Raw genomic sequence first — 20,602 nt, 5'->3', positions numbered from 1 at the left:
ATCAATCATCAATCAAGAAAATGTCCCACGGGCTTGCCCATAGTCCAATCCGATGGGGGGATTTTCTCAGTTGAGGTTCCCTCTTCTTAGGTGATGCTAAGAAGGTGTCAAGTTGGCATGAAGACTAGCTAGTCCAACTCTCAACTTCAGGATTCCGGAGCCTGGAGCAGGGGAGACAAATCAGTAAGTGTAAGTGCTTGCCACACAAGCATGACTACCTCAGTTTGATGCCCAGCACCCACATAGGGAGCCAAATGCCCACTGTGGGGAAAAGATGGGTGGATCCCTGGGGCTCAGTGGTGAGCCAGCCTTGCCTAGTCAGTGATCCCAGATCCCAGTGAGAGACCCTGTTGCAAAAATCAAGGCAGACATCTCCTGAGAAACAGCTTCACTACACACACACACACACACCTGTATACTCGTGCATATAAAAGAGAATTTTCCATGTGGCTTCACCTGTGTGAGCCAATCAAATCCCTGATTTGATTACTCTGACTTGAAGGGGAGATGTTGATCCTTGAGCCAAGGAAGCTTGCCTGAAATCAGACCCTTTTTCACGAACCCCCACCCCCACCCCCATCAAGGCTATGGTCAGGTTAACACACTCTTGCAACCAGCAAATACGAACCACTGAACTTGCAAAGGACCCCACTTTCAGGCATTTGGTGGGCAGATCCAGTCCTTCCCTCTGGATCCAAGGAAGCAGGCTGTCCATCACACATGGAGGTCTTGACCTCAGGCCCTTTCTCTTTGTCACTTGCATGTTCTTCATGCCAGGACCTCTCTGCTCTCCTCACCCACACCGGTGCTGTGAGTCAGGGCTAGAGAGAAGGACGGCTCCATCAGCAAAGCGCCTCTTTTATATGCACAAGAGCCTGAGTTCCATCCCTAGAATCCACGTAAGACAACCAAACATGGGGCTGGACACTTGTAATCCCAGGACTGGGGACACAGAGACAGGTAGGTACCTGGGGTTTGCTGGCCCTAGCCAGTCTAATCAAATCAGTGAGCTCCAGGCTAGTGAGGGAACCTTGTCTCAAAGCGGGGAGGGGCAATGACATACAGCACCTGAGGAGGGACACCCAAGGGTGTCCTCTGGCTTTTACAGACACCAAAACACAGGTGTATCCATATTCACACAAACATACACACACACACAAAGTACGGGAGAGAAGAAGAATTGTAACGTGCCCTGGCCAGTCTGAGTTCTCTCGCCAGCAACCCTGCCCTTCGCCACACACTGGCTTCTTGTCTGAAGATGTGAGTCTGTAGCTCATGACTCTGGCTGGCACATCTAAAGACAATCTTTTCCCTTGGGCTTCAGAGCCCCTCTCTACATAAATAAACATCTGCGCTCGGGAGTGAGCATGGATCCAAGAGCTCGACAGTGCTGTAGGTGTGGAGCTGGCAGCCAGACAATCCACATCTTTCTACCTCTTTCTTCACCATCAACAGGGCCTTTGAAGATTTGTGGAGTTGGTGAAGGAACAGATGGACCTGTTTATGTGAGACACACAGGAGGGATTTTCCACAAGACCCTGTGGTCAGTTTGGTCTTTTTTTCTGATGGGCCAGAGATTACGAGATTGTGTTCCTAGATGGGGATGTCCTCAGCACAGCGGCCTAATTATTTACTCCAGGCAGGAAGTTCAAGGTCCAGCGAGGGTCTAGGAATACAGTGGGAAAGTCTGTTGTCTGGGAAGACCCCAACTGTTTATAGGAAATAAGAAAATGGAAAGGGATTGGAATTGAAATGCAAGATTCCTGTGTGTAGTGGTTTGAATGAAAATGGACCCCACAGGAAGTGGCACTTTTTAGGAGGTGAGGCTTTGTTGGAGGGAGTGTGTCATTGTGGGGAGAGGCTTTGAGGTCTCTTTTGCTCAAACTTCCCTCAGTGTGTCTGTCAGTCAACTTCCTGTTGTCTTCAAGCCAAGATGTAGCCAGCACCACATCTGTCTGAAGACTGCCATGCTCCCTGCCATGATGATAATGGACTGAACTGAAACTGTAAGCAAGCCACCCCAATTAAATGTTTGCTTTATAAGAGTTGCAGTGATCCCAGTGTCTCTTCACAGCAACGAAAAACCTAACTAAGACACTGTGTTAGTTTTAACTGACAACTTGATCGGATCTGGAATCACCTTGGAAGGGAGTCTCATTGAGGGATTGTCTAGATCAGGTTGGCTTGTGGACATCTGGGGGGGGGCGTGTCTTGATTATGCTAATGAGCTGGAAAGATCTGCCTACTATGGGTAGCACCATTACCTAGGCAGAGGATTCTGAACAGTGTAAGAGTGAAGACATTGAGCTGAACACTAGCATGTACATTAATTAATTAATTAACTGCTTGATGCCCTTGACTACAGGGGTATGTGACCAGTTGCGTCAAGTTTCTGCCACTTTGACTACCCCAAACAATAGACTGTAACCTGGAATTATAAGCCAAATAAACCTGTTCTCCCTTTATGTTATTTTTATTAAAGTATTTTATCATGGTGATAAGAAATGAAACTAAGACAATGGTGTTTGAGAAAAAAGGAGAAAAGATATTTGGGGATACTCTACCCCCAACCCAGGAGTTCACATGAATGCCAGAAGGTGGTCGTCTATCATACATGCTTCTGATAAAACTTGATTTATTTGTTTTTGTTTGTTTGTTTGTTTGTTTTTTCCAGACAGAGTTTCTCTGTGTCCAGCTGTCTTGGAGCTTGCTTTGTAGATAGATAGACCAGGCTGGCCTCAAACTCACAGAGATCTGCCTGCTTCTGTCTCCTGAATGCTGGGATTAAAGGTGTGCACCATCACTGCCCAGCTAAAGCTTGATTTATCAATTAGCCTCAGTAAGAGATGAATGGCAATAATACAGAGCAATAAGAGCTTTCTATTGTAAGAAGTTATGTGAGGGCCAGTGAGATGGTTTGGTGGGTTAAGGGTGCTTGCCACCAAACCTAAAGGCCTGAGTTCAATCCCTGGAACCCAAATGGTAGAAAGAGAGAACTGATTCCTGCAAGTTGTCCTTTGATCCCCACATGTACACTGTGGCATATACGTACCCATCCACATCCACATCATCAATCTATAAATAAATAAGTAGATTAAAAACTTATTTTAAAGTTATGTAAATGTGGCCTTTCTCAAATATCTCCCTGTCAGGTGATGGGTGATATGCCACAATGCCTGTGTGATAAGAGAAAGTGAAGGGGGTGACATAGTTATTACAACATGGTGTCAGGGTGCTACACAAGACTCAACTGCACACAAGTCCTACAACACTGCAACACTCTAATAACTAAGGTGGCTAAAGGTAAGCAACAGGTGGGTACTATATACACTGTGGATACACTGGATAGAGCAATGATTCATGTCCTGGTGGGATGGAATGGGCAAGAGTGATCTCTCACACTAGTCAGAAGGACATACAACTTAAAACTCATGAATCTTCTATTTCTAGGATTTTCCACTTAATTTTTAAAATCACAGCCAACCGCAGGTTACTGAAGCTGCAGAAAACAGAGCAATAAATACAGAAGAACCACCGCGTAGCGTTTCCCCAAATTCTGTGTGACATTTTGGTGAATTGTAGAGCCTAGGAGGGTCATAGAAATGCCTGAATTTGTAACCAGTTGCCTGGAAGTGTGGATGGCCTGGGGAGTCTCAAGCTTACAGCTGGTGCGTAAAGTAGAAATCATCTCCTAAGGTCTGCGTTCTGCATCTGTGTGGGCACTAACTCAGATCTAACTCTACCTTCCTCGCTTTTGAGTGAACATCAAGCTAAGACTTGGAATAATTCCCACCTGTAGATCACATATGTGAGAAAGGAATGTGTGGGCAGCAAGCACAATGTCTGTTGAAGTCAGGGTTCTGTTGCTGTGAAGAACACCATGACCAAAAGCAACTTGAGGGGAAAAGGGTTTATTCATCTTCAACTCCCAGGTCACACTCCATCACCATGGAAGTCAGGGCAGGAGGTCAAGGCAGGAACTTGGAGGCAGGAAGTGATGCAGAAGCCATGGGGAATGCTGCTTACTGGCTTGCCTGTCATAGCTTGTTCAGCCTGCTTTCTTAAATAACCTAGGACCACCATTCCAGGGATGGCATTGCTCACAGTGAGCTAGGCAGCTACAGCAATCATTAATCAAGAACACGGCCCACAGAGTTGTCTGCAGGCTGAGCTGATGGAGACATTTTCTCAATTGTGGTACCCTCTTCCCAAATGACTCAAATTCGTGTCAAGTTGACAAAAAGCTAACCAGCATCATGTCCAGACTTGCCTGGCTATGGAGACAAAGAAAGGGCCCATCCACCATAGTCTCCAGCTCTTCTTGCTGGTGAGTGGTGGGTGAGATACGTCAGGGTTGTCTCTCTCACTGAGAACGGGGAAATGCAGCTGGGAGATGGCCAGGAGCCTAAGTGTCTTTCACAGCCTGCCCAAGGTAGGTGAAGTGGCGACCGATTTCATGGGACACAGGTACCAAAGAAGGTGACAGATGCCTCTTGGACCACATACTCTGTTCCCATGTCTCAGGACATGCTGATGTATTAGATCTTGTCTTGTTACTGCCGCAGAATGACAGACAAAAGCAATTTTAAAAGGAGAGGTTTGATTTGGGCTCACAGTTCTGAGGGATACAGTCCATCCTGGTGGAAAAGGCACAGTGGCAGGAAGAGGAAGTGGCTGGTCACACTGCACCCACAGTCGGGACGCAGTGGGGATAAACATTTGTACGTGGTGCAGTTTCTCCTCTTTCTGAAGTCCTGTGAGACCCCAGCCCATGAGATGACACCATCTTTACGCAAAATAGCTCTTCCCACCTCCATTAACCTAATCCAGGCACTCCCTCACAGACATGCCTAGGGGTTTGTTTCCATGGTGATCCTAGCCCATCAGGTTGACAGCCAAGATTAGCTCCTCACTGGGTTATAAAGATGAGGCAGTAAAGGCCCATCCAGTTTATCAGGGCAGTAAAAGCTGCAGTGATTTGTAGACCGGTCTATAAGCCTCATTCACTCCACCTCACTTCCCTCACACCAGACCTTTCTGGATCCGTGTGTGACAGTGAAGGATGCACAGGGATGCAGGCTGTGAGTCATGTGCCTCAAGCTGGCCATCTCACAGACATAAGAAACAGCCCTATTAAGGTTTCGTTCTTGTGTCCTGTCTGGATCCTCGCAGCTCTTCTAGCCCAGACATGCTGACCAAAATCCTAGGACCTCTGTCTGGAAATTCTTCAGACAGGCCTCCTTCCTTTCCCCAGATGCCAAGGTCATTAGCAGATACTTTTTCCCATTTAGCAGTCAAATGGCAGGTCTGTTGGGACAGTACTGAGCCCTGTTTGCTTTTATGGGCTGGAAGCCTGCTTGGCCTCTGTCTCCAGTAAGTTCAGCTTCCAAATACTCACTAGTAAATGGGTTAACTGTTTTCTCCTGGCCATGCTGAAGCTGGCATCACAGGATGTCGATGACGTGAGCACTCATCTTCCCTGGGGAAGAAATTGATTTATTCTCATGCAGTGGCCGTTGGGTGGACCAGGCCAGGGCTGGCCCAGGAGACCTTGGACAAAGCCAGAGCCACAGCAAAGGCTCAGCCTGGGCCTGGCAGAGACAGACCATGAGAAATGCCCTGTCTTCTCTCCCACTACCACTGGGCAGCCCCCAGCCTACCATTCAGGCCTGGCCCTGAGCCTTGGAGGTTGCTCTGGGCCAGGCCTAGAAGAAACTGGTGTTTTCTGTACCCATGTATGTAGACTCTAAGACTTAAAGAAGCATCTGGCTACAAAGGGGTCTGGAAAGTTAATAGAGCAGAGCTTGCTATAATGGGGTGTACTAGGGTCTGTTACAAGGCTGGTGGGCTTAACAGAGCCTAGTTCTTGGGACAATGATGGCGTCCAGGGCAGTCTATTTTAAATTACTGTCATCATTGCTACTTCTCACATCCACCCACTTGGAAAGACCTTTCCTGGCCTCCCAGCAAACTGTCCTCCACACTGGCAGGGGCATTCTCCCTGTCCCCTGTTGACCATCTAGATAGCACTCCATCATACAGAGAACACCTTGCTTTGGCTTCTAAATCTCTTATCTGCACCCACCACTCATTGGGAAGGGCCTAGAGCCTTGCATGCCCAGGCTCAGCACAATGCTTGCAGGGACTGGAGAGTAGAGCCAGCCTCCACTGTGGTGGTGTGTGATATTTTGATTGTGTTCTGACAAATAAAGCTTGCCTGGAGTCAGAGGGCAGAGCTAGCCGCTAGTTGACCTAAATTAACCATAGAGGTTTGGAGGACTGTAGACAGAGAGGATACAGGAAGTGGTAAGGTGGGGCAGAAAGAAGATCTCTGCCCTTTTGGACAGAGGAATGGTAGAGGTAGGAAGCGATGGTGGCTGCTCCCTGTTCTCTGCTCTTTCAGGTTCTTACCCCAATATCTGACTCCCGATTTTTTTATTGATAGGATTAATTAGATTAACACTTCATTGTGGGCCCCTTTTCCTCTGTGTTATGCAACCTCCTCTCTCTTTGGTGCTCACTGTCCCTGCACCCGCTCCACCCCACTCCCCCTCCAGGACCTCACACTCACCCTCCCTTTCCATTCCTTCATGTGGTCCAGACTGTGCCAAACCCATCCTGGGTAACCCTCCTGCTGCAGCTCTCAGGAAAACTGTCTCCTAAATCCCAACACGGTCTCCTATGCATGGGGATTCAGGCTCCTCCATGGTTTCCAAGAAGCACGGAGAATACAGGACAAATACTGTACAAAATACAGTACAAATACAGTACAAAAACTGGGCACAGTAAGAGAGTAAGGACAACCAGGCAGAGTGAAATTGTCACAACACACTGTCACAAATGTGTCAGCATCATGACTCTTGCACTTTGGAAATGTGAACGGGAGCGGTGCCACACTGAGAGCATCCACCCAATAACCAACATGGCCACCGCATGACTCACGAGAGGGTAGTGCATACAGCGCGGGCAAGCTGGCCAAGCGGATGATTGCATCCTGGGGAGATGGAATGGTGCTGGAATCCCTTCACCAAGTGTGGTGACTGTTGCTCACTGTTTGGAGCAGAGAGCAACCCACGGTATCTGAGTATTTACTTTGAAATTGTATTTAGCATTTCAGATCACAGTTGGTTACAGATAACTGAAACTCCAAACGCCAGACCACAGATATGGGTAGGCGGTGTGTTCCCACCCACATCTCACACCCCTTTTCTGAAGAACAAGATTTGTTTTGGTACAAGAGTAATTAGCACACACTCAGTAAACACCTTATGTCACAAATCCACCAAGCTCCTCACTATTAGATCTGCAGATGGCTTCTGGGTACAAAATATTTACAAATCTCTTTTCAGTGGCATATGGCCCAAGAGATGAAAGCGACATAGATGGGAAGGTTGGCTTTTCTCCCGACATGGGCCCTTCCCTGCAATTAGTGTCCGTATTAAAATGAGGTCCATGGTGGGTCCTCCCCAGAGACAGACGCATGACTCTATTGGAGTTCATGAATGTGAAAGAAGATTCTGGAAGGCTGGAAATCAGTGAAGATGCAGAAGAGAGGTGGGTGTGCCTGGAGAGACAGAGCACACTCACCTTCAAATATACAACACTCCATGCTCCTTGCGTCCTCTAATCCCTGCATTTGGGAGGTGGAAGAGAGAGGATCAGGAGTTCAAGGCCAGCCTGGACGTAGGACCCTGTCACAAAGCAAACAAACAATAAACAAACACGCTGTCACACGTAAGTGGATTTGCATATGGTGGGTGCCTGTGCACTTTGCCATTGCTCTACCCTGAAAAGGAACAAGTACTGACACTTGCCTCAGTGTGGACAAACCTTTGAAATAAGGTAAGTTAAAGAAACCCCCAGACCTGCAGGCCACGTTCCGTATGGTTTTATTTCCATGACCCCTCCATCTCAGGTGTATCCATGGGACAGAGGTTGGTTGGTGACGAGAGATCAGCTGCTGCCAGAGATGAGGCATGTTTGGGGGATAATGAAGATGTCCTGGCTCAGACGGTAGTGACGGCTGCCCAACTCCACACTTGGCTAACTTCTCTCTGGCTGCACTCTGGCGTGCACCCTGAGGCTAAAGACAGGATTGCTTTTTAAAAGGATGGCATTAATGGGGTGTGGAATAAATGGCACTAGAGTGGTTATGGAAAGGGGCATCACAAGCCCTGACAGGCATTGTTTTCATTGTCCCTGTGCATCCCAAGTCGGGCAGAGCCGTGCAGAGGGTGACAGCTGCACTGGGCGAAGTGCCAAGCACAGGCCCGCCTTCCAGCTGGTTACAGAGCGCCGTGGCTGCTTGACGCTGGTGGTCTTCACCTTCTGACGAGCTGAAGAGGCTCTGACCACTTTTGGGAGTGATAACTGCCACATCTCCCAATGTGGCAAGGAGAGAACAGTATCCCTAGCAGAAACAAGCCACCACTGGCACATTCTGGGCACACCCAGAGCCCCAGAGGTTCTGAACAGGGCTCTCATTTTTGTCTTCTAAAAGAGAGCAGAGCAAACACTTGCTGGCGCTTAAGGGCTTGGACGAGCGGCTGGAAGCTTTCCCCGATATGAGAGGAGCCCTGAGGATGAACCTGACTTGCTGTACCGGCTTCCACCTCATCAACACGGCTTCTGGACCTCAGTCCGGTTATGTCCTCAGTGCTGTGTCGCCTGGAGGCAAGGGTGTCTGCGTGCTCTGCATGGTCAGCTGCAAGCAGGTCACTGGGCCCAGGCAAGCACACACTCCTCCCCCAGCCTGTCCCTATCCCAACACCGCATCGTCTGAGTGTCTCACAGAGGGGAAGGCACACGATATGACCAGACCTTGAGGCAGCTGACTCCTTCATCAGAGACAAAAACCGCTGACACTCGTGTCAGTGTGGGAGAGACATGCTTGTCACACTCACCGAGAAATGACGCATCCAGATGTGCCAGGCTCTCTGGGCCATGTGCAGTATGCTTGTCTCTCATCCTTAGAACCCAGGGCTCAGGGTGCCCCAGGAACAGATGCCAGGACAGTTTTGTGGAGTACCCACTCTGTCCCAGGACTAGACCCAGGAGTGGCTCCAGGAAGCACCTGTTTCAGACTTCACCGCATTAGCTCATTAACTACCACGACATCCCATGGAGTGAATGTCATTACCCATACTCCACATCCCAAGACACAGAGGCTGGGGGAAGCTGGTCATATGACCCACGATGGCACAGTTGGAAAGAGGGATGGCCAGAAGGTGACGTCCAGCTTACCTTCCCTCTGTCATCTGAGTCCCAGCCTCCAGGTAGCTGGGAGACATGGCATGTGGAAGCTGTCCCCACTCCTGCCGAAGCAGGTGCATGTTGCACGTGCAACCCCCTCTGCTAAGGGTGAGGCAGACCTGAGAGAGAACTCGGATGTTCCCAAAGTGACTAGTGCCAATAAAGAACTAGAGGGACCAGAGTTTCACCCACCACTATGGCCTGTGGGTTCTGGGCTGGCTCTGGGAATGCTGTTTGTCTAATGATGTTGAAGGTTTGGAAACCTTTAGCTCACATTTCTTGGTATGTCCTCTGCTGTCCCATAGTTCAGTGTGTTAGTGGGAGACGGTGCCCTGGGATCGACTCTAGGTATGGACCCTATTGTGGGGGAAGGCAGGTGCTGAATAAATGGGAATAAATAGGCCAGAGGAGAGCCCCTGGACTCTGGACACCCCTTATTCATTCCACAGAAGGACATGAAGGCCTGAGCTGGAATGATCTTTATTGTGTGGCCATCTGTCTCTGTTGCCTGAGGGTGGCAGTGAGTGGGCTTCCTGGAGGAGGTTGCTAGGAGCTTATTCTAGAAGCATTTGATGTGAGGAGAGATGGAAACTGTGAGACAGGCATTCCATGTGCATAGAGGGGAGCGAGGATGAGAGGAGGGCAGATCTGCAGTGCACATCATCTGACCTGCAGTGCACGTCATCTGACCTGCAGTGCACATCTGACCTGCAGTGCACATCTGACCTGCAGTGCACATCATCTGACCTGCAGTGCACATCTGACCTGCAGTGTACATCATCTGACCTGCAGTGCACGTCATCTGACCTGCAGTGCACATCATCTGACCTGCAGTGCACATCTGACCTGCAGTGTACATCATCTGACCTGCAGTGCACATCATCTGACCTGCAGTGCACATCATCTGACCTGCAGTGCATATCTGACCTGCAGTGCACATCTGACCTGCAGTGTACATCATCTGACCTGCAGTGCACATCTGACCTGCAGTGCACGTCATCTGACCTGCAGCACACATCATCTGACCTGCAGTGCACATCATCTGACCTGCAGCGCACATCTGACCTGCAGTGCACATCTGACCTGCAGTGCACACATCTGACCTGCAGGAAACCCAGGCTGGTGTGACACTTCGCCATCACAGGTGGCTTCAATAGTGGACTAGAAACTTAACTGCAGAATGGATGCTGCACCCCCAGCCCCTGCAGAAGCCAGGCAGTAGCTCATCCCCAGAGTGTGGCAGCAGAGCACCCAGAGGTGTTCCTGAAGGAGGCTTTTGTGGGAGCCCACAGAGGTTTCCTACTAAGATCTGAGCTTGCTTTACCAGCAGGGCTGCATGAGAGGATGACTGGACCACGGGAATGGTTACCAGGTGTTTGGAAGAGTCTACACTTGGCTGTATCTAGCAAGGGGGAGGTCTTTTGCCTCACCCCTTGGCATTGTTATAAAAAGCCCCTTTGAATAAAGTTCTGGGCCATTGGGTATTGACCCAGGTCCTCCCAAAGCTATTCTGTGTTTCTGTCTCTCTTCTCGTCTGCTAGGCCTATCATTCTACCTAATATTTCTTATTCCTCTCTCCTCCTCATAGGAACCCTTTAAAAGGTGGGAACAGTCCTCCCACAGGCTTTACTATAGTAAGGAATCTAAGGGAGGCTGCTACGAGCTGCCAGTGCATGGTCTCTGTAAAAGCCAGAACTGTGGATCTGTACATAGAAACACAGAATTGGAGCCAGGCACTGCCCATATGGGCTCTGTGTGGGCATCACCATATAGCCATGGATTCCACTAGCCAGGGGTACATGGCATTCTTGCCCAGCAGGCCTGACTTGATGCTGAGGGCTGCTCCTCAGGGTGGGACTCACAGCAGATGTCTGAAGGGGATGTGTTTGTGGAGGTGGGGGTGGCCTAGCTCTTCTTTGCATGATTTGGTTTTGCACAACCTCACTGCACAGAGCCTGGCTGTCATCTGGAACCACTTGTGAAATCCCATCCCTGCCTCCAAGCACGAGAGCCTGAAGTAGCTTTCAGGCATGGTTGAGACCTGGATGGACCTGGAAAGAGTTGTGTTGTCCCCCAACAGCCAGCCCAGGACCTTGGTGCGGTCCCACCCTACTCTACCCAAGTAGTCACTGTGCTGGCCCCCGCCAAGGGATTTGCACATTGAATTCATGCAGGGACATACCCAGCCAGCCCTTCCCAGGAACAGGACAAGGAGCTAGGACATTAGCCAGGGGACTTTTCTCACTTAGAAATCACACAGACTTGGGGTCTGGGGCTCTGAGCAGGTGAAAAGGCAAACTGTTAATGGTGGAGGGGCAGGAGGGGGGAGGAGCAAGCCAGGACCCTGCATGTGTGACTCATGTCTGCCTCCCCAATCTGCTCACTGTTCTCAGGGACAGTGGAGGACGAATTAGGAGGGGTGGAGGGATGTGAGCAAAGACACTTCAGGGGGTTTAGGCTGTTGGCATGCAGAGTCCAAGTGAGGACAACAGAGAGGTTTGCTAATGCTGGGCAGAGCCAGAGTTTCAAAGGGATAGAGCCTGGACACTGACAAGAAGTGTCCAGAGTTAGGGACAAAGGAATGATCCCTGGGAAACTCCTGGGGCCTCTAAGGCGGCCATCTGGGAGGAGAGCCATGGAGCCCCTGCCCAGCAGGCAGGCATGACCATGGAGTCTGAGGCAGCACGGTTCTCAGGTCGAGGCTCAGGTCTGGGCATGGGAATGCTGTCCCGTGACCGTGACAGTCAGCACTACTGAGAAAGGTGTCCAGGTGCTGCTCTACACCATCGGAATAGACCTCTAGCCTTCATCGCACCACAAGCAAGGCCGTTTCATTTTGCCCACAAAGGGCATGTGGAAGCTGAAAGGCCAAGCTGCCTATCTAGCAAGGTAGAGCTCACAGTGACAGGGACAGGTGGTCTGGCAGTCTGAGTGGGTACCACCCATCTCAGGGAGTCCTCGATGGTAGCTCAGTTAAGGCAGCCATGGCCTCTTCATGAGGCTGGCACTTCAGGCCTTAAATGACCTACACAGAGGAGGGATTTAGAGGGTACTTGGTCAAAACCAGCCTGGACTGCTTCGGGTGCATCCTTGACTTATATGGGAAACCTGGGGGCTTCCCTTGTAATGGCTCCAGGGACCCCTGAGGGCAGGACACAGTGCCCCATCAGGGTTTGTGAGACTCTCCTCTCTTCTCTTCTCCTCTGCTCTCTGATCAGTGCCAGGCCAAAATCTACCTTCCTCTGCAGTTCTGGGACACTAGCATGACAGTGTGGTCTGTGAAACCTTCGGTCAGTCAAGCAGGGACTGATGGATGCACACCCGCCTACCACACACACAAAAACATGCTCATATACTCGCAAACAAATATACTTCCAAACATTCTTTTACCTGTGTGCTCAGAGGTGCCCTTGTAACACCATACAAACACACTCATCCACATACTTACAAAGCAGATCTAAACACACACACACACACACACACACACACACACACACACACACACACACACACACACCTCTAGACCAAGTCACCTACTGTACCCTTGCCAAAGACAACATCATTCCAACCCACAAAATAGAATCCAGTGCACCCCACCTTCCAGCCCCCTCCATGGGCATGCACATGAATGCATCCACTTGCCATGCAATTGATAAAAACACAATCTCATCCCAGTCACACTTTCTGAACACAAACACATGCTCGTTCATCTGTTTCCACTCATCCTGCATCCCCGCTGCTGGAGACTGGCCGCAGGGCTGCTGCAGGTGGCCTGGGTGGCAGGGGATGGAATGTGGGTACTGCAGAGCTGGGGAGGCTGCCAGGATGGAACAGAGGAAAGCCAAGCCTTGAAGGAGGAAAAGAAATTTGTTTATGGAAAGTCACGAAGACCCGTGATTCATTCATTCATTCACTCATTCACTCATTCATTCATGTTGCCGGAGGTGATGCCTTCATTTGCTTGTTTGCAAATGATCCTGCTCCCCTGTAGAGGGTGAGCTCTCTCAGGAAGGGGTTGTTGTTCCTTGTCCCTTTGTCTCCAGAGACTTGAGCTGGGTCTGCTATCCATCTCCACATGGTGGCTCTTGATAATAACTGTGAGGTCCGCAAATGCCTGTTTTTCCCCACTTTCCCAGGACTCTCTGCTGAAGGCAGCCTGGCTCGCATCAGATGGGATGAACATTTCAAAATACATTAGTGACTGTTCTTGTTGCCGGACACCCGAAAAGAAACAATTCAAAGAAGTTATTCTGGTTCACAGCTCAAAAGGATCATCCCACCAGGGCGGGGAAGGCACAGAGCAGGGGGTGAGAGGCTGGCTGGTCACGTTGTATCCATCTCAGGAAGCAGAGAGTAAACAGGAAGTGGAGCTGAACTATAAGACCTTAAGGTCCGCCCCAAGTGAGCCACTTCCCCCATCAAGGTTCCACCTCCTGAAGGTTCTATGCCTTCCGAAACATCACCACTTGTTAGGGACCAAGCATTTAAACACTTGAGAAATGCGGCACATTTCACCTTCAAACCCCAACATCACGGATTCCGATCTTTTGACTCTTCCTGAGAAGGGACGAGATGAGTGGCCCCTTCCATCTGGAGAGAGGAGACGCATGAGGCAGGATCCAGGCTGCAAACCTGCTAGATGTCAGAGCTGTGAAAAGTGGATGGAGCCGGGAAGATGGGGGGTGGGGGAGCCAAGGAAGAGAAGGATGGAGTGGGGAGGAGGAGGGAAGGAAACAGCTACACAGAGATGCAGAACACTCCCCAGACCTCAGTGACCTGGGCCATCAGACCTCCCCAAATGTCACCTGAGAGTCACTCAGCCCAGAGAGCAGAAGAGGAGGGTGGGGTACAGGGATAGGGCTCTCTAATCACATGGGTTTTGGACAAATCCTTCCTGGTCTGAGGGTCTCCTCTCTGCCTCAGCTCGGGGGCTGGACCCGATAGCGATTCCCAAAAGGCCCTCTGTGGGTGGTTTCGGGTGGTCTCCAGATGCACGGTTGTTATTTTAGTAACTGTCAGCAGAGCAAAGAGACGGGCAGTGAGGTGTAGTTGGCATTGACTCGTATGTGGGTTGGTGGAAAGCTGGTGGGAGGAGACACCACAGGGGTGGGTACAGCATGGTGGTGGAGGAGACGGTGATGCCTCACGGACCTGCTGGCTCGGGAATTTTAAAGGGCCTGGTTGAAGGCTGATAGACAGGATAGTATGCCGCTCACCCCTCACCAAACCTTGAAAGAGAAGGGAGGAGCTTTTCAAGGTTAGCCTGGGGTAGGAACCATCCTCCATCCTCATGGGCCAAGTGGGTGCCAGCAGAACAGCGGTTGAAATTATCGAACACTTTACACTGAATAAGGGGGACTGTGAGCCTTTGCATTGGATGCTGCCTTCTCCTGAGTCTCTCCTCCCTGTATTCTCACCCCCCCACCACCACCACCATTCATTCCGATCTCCTCTCTCATGTCAGCTGCTGAGAACTGCTTTTCCTCCTGCCCCAGGGGACATGTTCCCCACCGTCCTCAGTCTCTAGCCCACGATCTCTTTGTCTCCTTGGCTGGGAGTCATCATCGTCATTTGTTGATGTGCTGAACGTCTGATTCCCTAGAGAAGAAGGGACCACGTCCAGGCTGCTCACTGCTGGGGTCTGAGAAGGCCTAGGTTTTGCTGACTGAACGCATAAATGGCCATGTAGTATCCGAGTCATCTTCTGCTCCTGCTCAGATGGTTTTGTTTCGTGTTCAAACCACATTGAGGTCATTACTCTTTCTGTCTTCCAGGACAGACCTGTGGGGCCTTCCTGCTGGAAGCAGAGCTGGCATCTCACGTTTAAACAATGGGTGGAGCTGAGCCAAAACCGAAAGCTGCACCCGTGACGCTCACAGCTTATTGAGGGTGCCATGTGTCTGTCCGTGCACTGGGTGTCCTGGTCAGCTAGGCCCCTGTAGCTGGGGAGGGAAGCCTTGGTCTTTCACATGCCTGGCAGAATTGCTTTTAGTGTGTGCCTTCTATCAAAAGCTTGGCCAAAACTAAAGCTCTGAGGCCTCTGCCCTTGGAGGATGCCCGGTTGGCAGGTCTCCATAGAGACCACAAAAGCACATCTGTTCCTCTTGTTTCTTGGGGAGGACCATTGGTTCTGACTCCACAATGCCAGGCCTCATGTCTCTTGGGTGGGCACAGTGAACCATACATAGGGGACCCAGAGGCCCTGGGTGACATGTGTGCATCACGTGGGGTCCAGTAGTCTGGAGGTTGGAGTCCATCACTACTGGGACCTGACTGAGCAGCTGCTAGAACATTCTGGGGTTGTAAAGCAGCTACTCTTGCCAGCATTGGACTCTAGAGACCTCAGTGGCTGGATCCTAATTCCTCCCAGACTCCTACAGCCCTTGCGGCTGCCTCCACCTCGCTCTGCTTTTCCTTGCTCCATCCTCCCCCACCCATCTCCTTTCCTGACTGTCTCTGTCAGTCTGTCCTACTCTGTGCTCTCCCATTCCTTGTGTGTACCTTGCCTTGGCTCCATACATGATCACATAGAGAAGTCAACATGTCGAGAACTGTAGAAGACACTACCAGGATCTGTGCAAGCTGCCTCCCCTGCTCCGGGCTGCTCCACTGGCTTTGACCCTGGCCTTGAGCTTCTGAGCCCCTTGCTCATCCTCTCTCTGCTCAGCCAGATTGCTCCTCACGCTACATGGTGGAAGGGGACTATGCCAGCAGGAGGAAGTTCTTGTTCACCCTACAGGAGGCCTGCAGACAGGGAAGAGCATGCCTAACCCTGGGTATGTTTTAGTCTAAACACTGTATCCTGGATCACATGAGTATAGAAAGTAATTGGAAAAGAGAGAGAGAGAGAAACAGAGACAGAGACAGACAGAGAGACAGACAGATGTGAATGTTCTTGGCAAAGTTGGGAACAGTAACATAAATGAGCAGAAGGAATAGGCTGTTGCATAGGGAACAGAGAGGTGGGGACTGCTAGAGAGCCCAGGGCCATGGGTGACTGCCACACGGCTCACACAGTTATCCCTGTGAGCTGACCCATGCACCCACCACGGTCAAAGCCTCAGAGTATTCTGGAGAAGCTGGAGGTTGGGTTTTTATATGTTTGCTAATGCTTATGGTTTTAACCTTATTCTGACCAGTCCATATCCTCTTCCATCAGGCTTGAGCTACTGTCATTCATTCCCTGGGAGAGGATCTGGCCTCAGTTTCCCCACCTGTCAACAGGAGTCTGCCCATAGAGTGGAGCAGATCATCTGTAGATCATACAGTGACGACACTGGGCCTGTGACATGACCTTCCACCCTGTCTGCTTACTTACTATCCCATCATCCTGGCTGCTTCAAGACTAAGGCCTCTCATGCCTCAGCCAGAGAAGGGTTAATGCTGGGTGTAGCAGGGGTAGGGGACAGCAGAGTCCCCAGGAGATGTGCCTCCTCTGGCTGGTCAATAGATTCTGACTAAGCCACTCAACTCAGCCCATCCCAGGAGGAACACACAGGCCCTCTGTGATCCAGACTGAAATTACCCCTCTGGGACTTGAATGTGGCAGTGTGCCAGGCAAGAATGCCCACCTGAGGTTCTGATTAGAGACTCTTGGGTGATGCTGGGGACCAGCCTGGGCAGCCATCTGAATGGGAAGTTGACGGACCACCCAGAGGAGAAACTCTTTCGTGTCCATCATAGAAAGTTTCCTGGCCTTTAATACCGTGCATCTGAGGAAGGGGGTGGACTTACAAACCAGCCTGTAAAACCATGTGGCAGCCCAGAGGCCTGTCCCCAGGCCCAGCATGGTGCTCTACCTCTAAGGAGCCCCACCCCCACCACTGCGCAGCAGCAGCAGCAGCAGCAGCAGCAGCAGCAGCAGCAGCAGCAGCAGCAGCAGCAGCAGCAGCTGCTGCTCGGAGCCCTGAGGCCCCTAACGCCTTCCAGTCTGCACAAGATCTGTCTGTAGCCAAGAGGGAAAGATCAGAGACAGTGACTAAAAGGACATGCTGCACCTTTGTGACAAAGAGATAAGATACACATCTGTTCCCAGATGGGGAAAACATCTGTACGCATCTGTGAGAGGTAGTTCTAACCTGGGCAGCAGCAGCTTGGAACTCAAACACGGCTCGTCTCTGTCACTAGGGACAGCTGTTCCACACAGTCCACCTGGGGCCATTGCCATTCACCACGAGGACAGTGCCGCAGCTTAAGACACATGGAAAAGAAGGAATGATTGACAGAGGCACTGGGGTGAGAGAAGAAAGCTTTGGGCAGTGAGACCACCTTGCTGAAGAGACTGGGGCCAGAGAGTGCTGACGGGCAGGAACATACCATGACCATGACCGCTTAGCTGCATATACCTCTAGCCCTCTCTCTAAACCTAAATCTCATGTCAGAATCTAAAGATGGACCTGGAGGTGGGGACAATCAATGGACCTCTTTATCTGTTCCTCTCCCCAGTGTGACCACATTGGATACATCTCCTTTCTCTGCGTTTTACTATCATTTGTGTCTACAGTTGGCCTGTGGAGGACTGGTGACCCAACCTAGCTCTTTAGGGCTCCCAGGGTCCAGCCTTGAAGCCTAACAACTGTGGTAACAGGAGGGTGGTGCACAGGTAGTCACCAGATGTAAACAAGGCTGTCTCTGGAGCAAGGGCTACCTAGGCATCTTCAGAAGCATTCTGAGGCCTCCACAAAACAAGAGAATGGAGGGAGCAGCTGGGACACGTTCCAGATATCTCCGATCCAAGCATCTGCCCTTGGCCACGTGACTGGGAATTCTTCAGTGTCTTTTCTTTGGAGGAAGTGGCTGCCCTCAAGCCCGGGTACATGAGAGGTGTTCAGCAATATTTGTCTATAGTATTGGGCTGATGGAAACTACATCTGCCCAAGGACCCGAGATGACCCTTATTCTCCTCTATAGAGCTTGGGGCGAGGTGGGGGAGGAGCAAGAGGCTTCCAGGGTCCATCCACTGGCTGGACTGGCAATGTGGCAGCGCAACATTAGCCATCTGCTTGCAGCAGTGCAGTGTAGTGTTGCCATAGTAACCAGCACATCCCTGGCTGCAGCAGGTATCTTTGATGCAGCCAGGAGTTATGGGACTCCTAGCCACTTTCCTGTGAAACTTGCAAGGCTCAGGAAGCTCTTGAAATATACAAGATACAGAAGGTCCCTCCCACAAGATTATAAAAGCAGCAACAATCGCTGAGGAGAAGATGCTCTCAGATCACCAGACCTCATTTAGAAGCCTCTCTGAGGCCCAGCAGGATAGAATGTCATGATCAGCTAGTGATGTCTGCCATGGAGCAGGAGCCCAGGCTCCCAGTCATACTCTGCCAAAGTCACAGACTCCAGGACTGGAATCCATCATGGAGCCTGATGCATAGGAATGCGCCCTTCTTATTGGCTGGGTAGGAGGAGACCCCAAGTATCTGGAGATGGCTCTGCACTGCACCAAAGGGCATCTAAATGCTGAGGCCAGGAGTGGGTTATGCTCAGTGGCTGATGGGAAACAGACTGCTGTGCCAATCCAGGAGGATTACCATCTTGCTCTACCTCATTGGAAATCCATTTCAGGAAGCAAGGTCAATGTGGGGCTGGGGCAAGGGAAGCTGGGAAGAGGGGTGGCATGCTTCTTGCTACTTCTAGAATTGCTCCAGGAAGGTAAAGGCTCTTCATAGCCTTAGCCCAGCCTTGACCTGACCAGAGCAGGCATCACTTGAAGAAAGACAGAGTTTGGCTGCATAGTCATGGGGGACCCATAGAGACTATTCATAGTCTGCATGACTGGGACAGGGCTTTAAGAGAATGGAAAGTGGACTGAGAAGTCCAGTCCTGTGTATGCCTGGTAAAGGAAGGGAGTTACACTCAGTACCACTGCTCTGGACTAGTACAAGGAAGTATTCGTCAGGACTCCTGTGCTTGCATGTGATAGAGACTCAAAGAAAGCAAACAAGTGAAGAGGAATGTCTTAACGTGAAGGGAGTGGGAGGTGTGTGGTGGCTTCAGGTGCAGCTGGATCCAGGAGTCAACTCTCAGGCCTTTACTGGCTCGATTCCCTTTCTCAGCTCTGGGTTGGCTTGGAAGAGAGGCAGAGGTAACCACAGGCACTGCTCCTGCCCTAATGGCAACTGTGCCAGCCTCCCTAAGCCTGTTAGCAACCATCCCAGGACAGGCCGTGATGGGGCAAGGTCAAGTCACATGACCAACTCCCCCTTCCTCACCAGACAGGAATGGAGCAGGCCTGAGTCACGTATCTATCCCGCCCTCCCCCCCCCCCCAAAGAATACGGAGGGGAAGTGTCCTCGAAGTAGATTGGGTGGCATGGTGAATCGGAGGGGGAACAAACACACAGGAAGGACCCGTGTCCATGACACAGACCCAGGACCTCATTTCAGAATCCTACTTCTAGGACCAATGTCCTTCGGGTGACTCTTTTTTTTTTTTTGGAAAAAATGTGGATTGTATTCATTTATCGAACCAGATACATCAAGACGCCACAGAGCTCATTAACAAGAAGGATGAGTGGGTGCATGGTACGGGGTCTGAATGTTCGCACACTTGCCTCCTCTGTCTGCCCAAGGATTACCATACTTAGAATCGTCCACTCCCGGACGGTAACTGCTAACGCCTGATTTCTTGGGGGACTGTGCAGTCTGCTGTGATTGTGAGAAGAACAAGATCATTTTTTTTAATCAGCTTCCTCCACAGAAGCCTGTTTGCAGCCGGCCCAGACCTGGGAGGAAAACACCATTTAGCTTCGCCTCCCTAATCTCCACTGTGGGTCCCTAAATCACCAGATGTCACTCAGCACCACTCAGCCAGAAAGGAGCAATGCTCCACAGTCATCCCCTCAGAGTTATGGTCCCTGTCACCTCCTGCTGATGGCTCCTTTAGGGTGAGAGGAGAGCAAGGCTTGAAGAGAGCGGCAGGACTCTGCCACTATGTGACTGTACCCCGTGGGGTGGTCACTGCTCCTCCAAATCACCCCTGGCTGCACCCACTGTGTTTCTAACTCCTAACTCATGACCTTCTTATGTTCCCTGGAGGTGACAGCCTTGATTCACAGCCTGACATCTTCTGTGTGGTTGATAAAAAAATAAATGTCACTGGGACTTTGCACATGAAAGTCTGGGCTTTACACTGTCATAGACAGACAGACGGCCTGTCGGTTTTTCAGGTAGATAGATGACCTGCCCTGTGGGTTTTTTTTTCCCTTCATCTATAAAGGGAGTGTGGAGAGCAGGCAGGCCAGCTAGCTTTCTCTTAGCTACATGAAACCCTGTGAACCTGGGAGAGGCTCGGAGTTCTCCTCTGTGTTATTCTCTGGGTTTGTCCTGGCTTGTGCCTTGGGTTGAACCAG

This window comes from Peromyscus californicus, unplaced genomic scaffold (assembly GCF_007827085.1).
Source record: "Peromyscus californicus insignis strain IS unplaced genomic scaffold, ASM782708v3 Scaffold_7__1_contigs__length_154581171, whole genome shotgun sequence".
In the NCBI taxonomy this organism is placed as follows: Eukaryota; Metazoa; Chordata; class Mammalia; order Rodentia; family Cricetidae; genus Peromyscus; species Peromyscus californicus.
The sequence above is the reverse complement of the archived record's forward strand: the minus strand, read 5'-3'. Positions refer to the sequence as shown.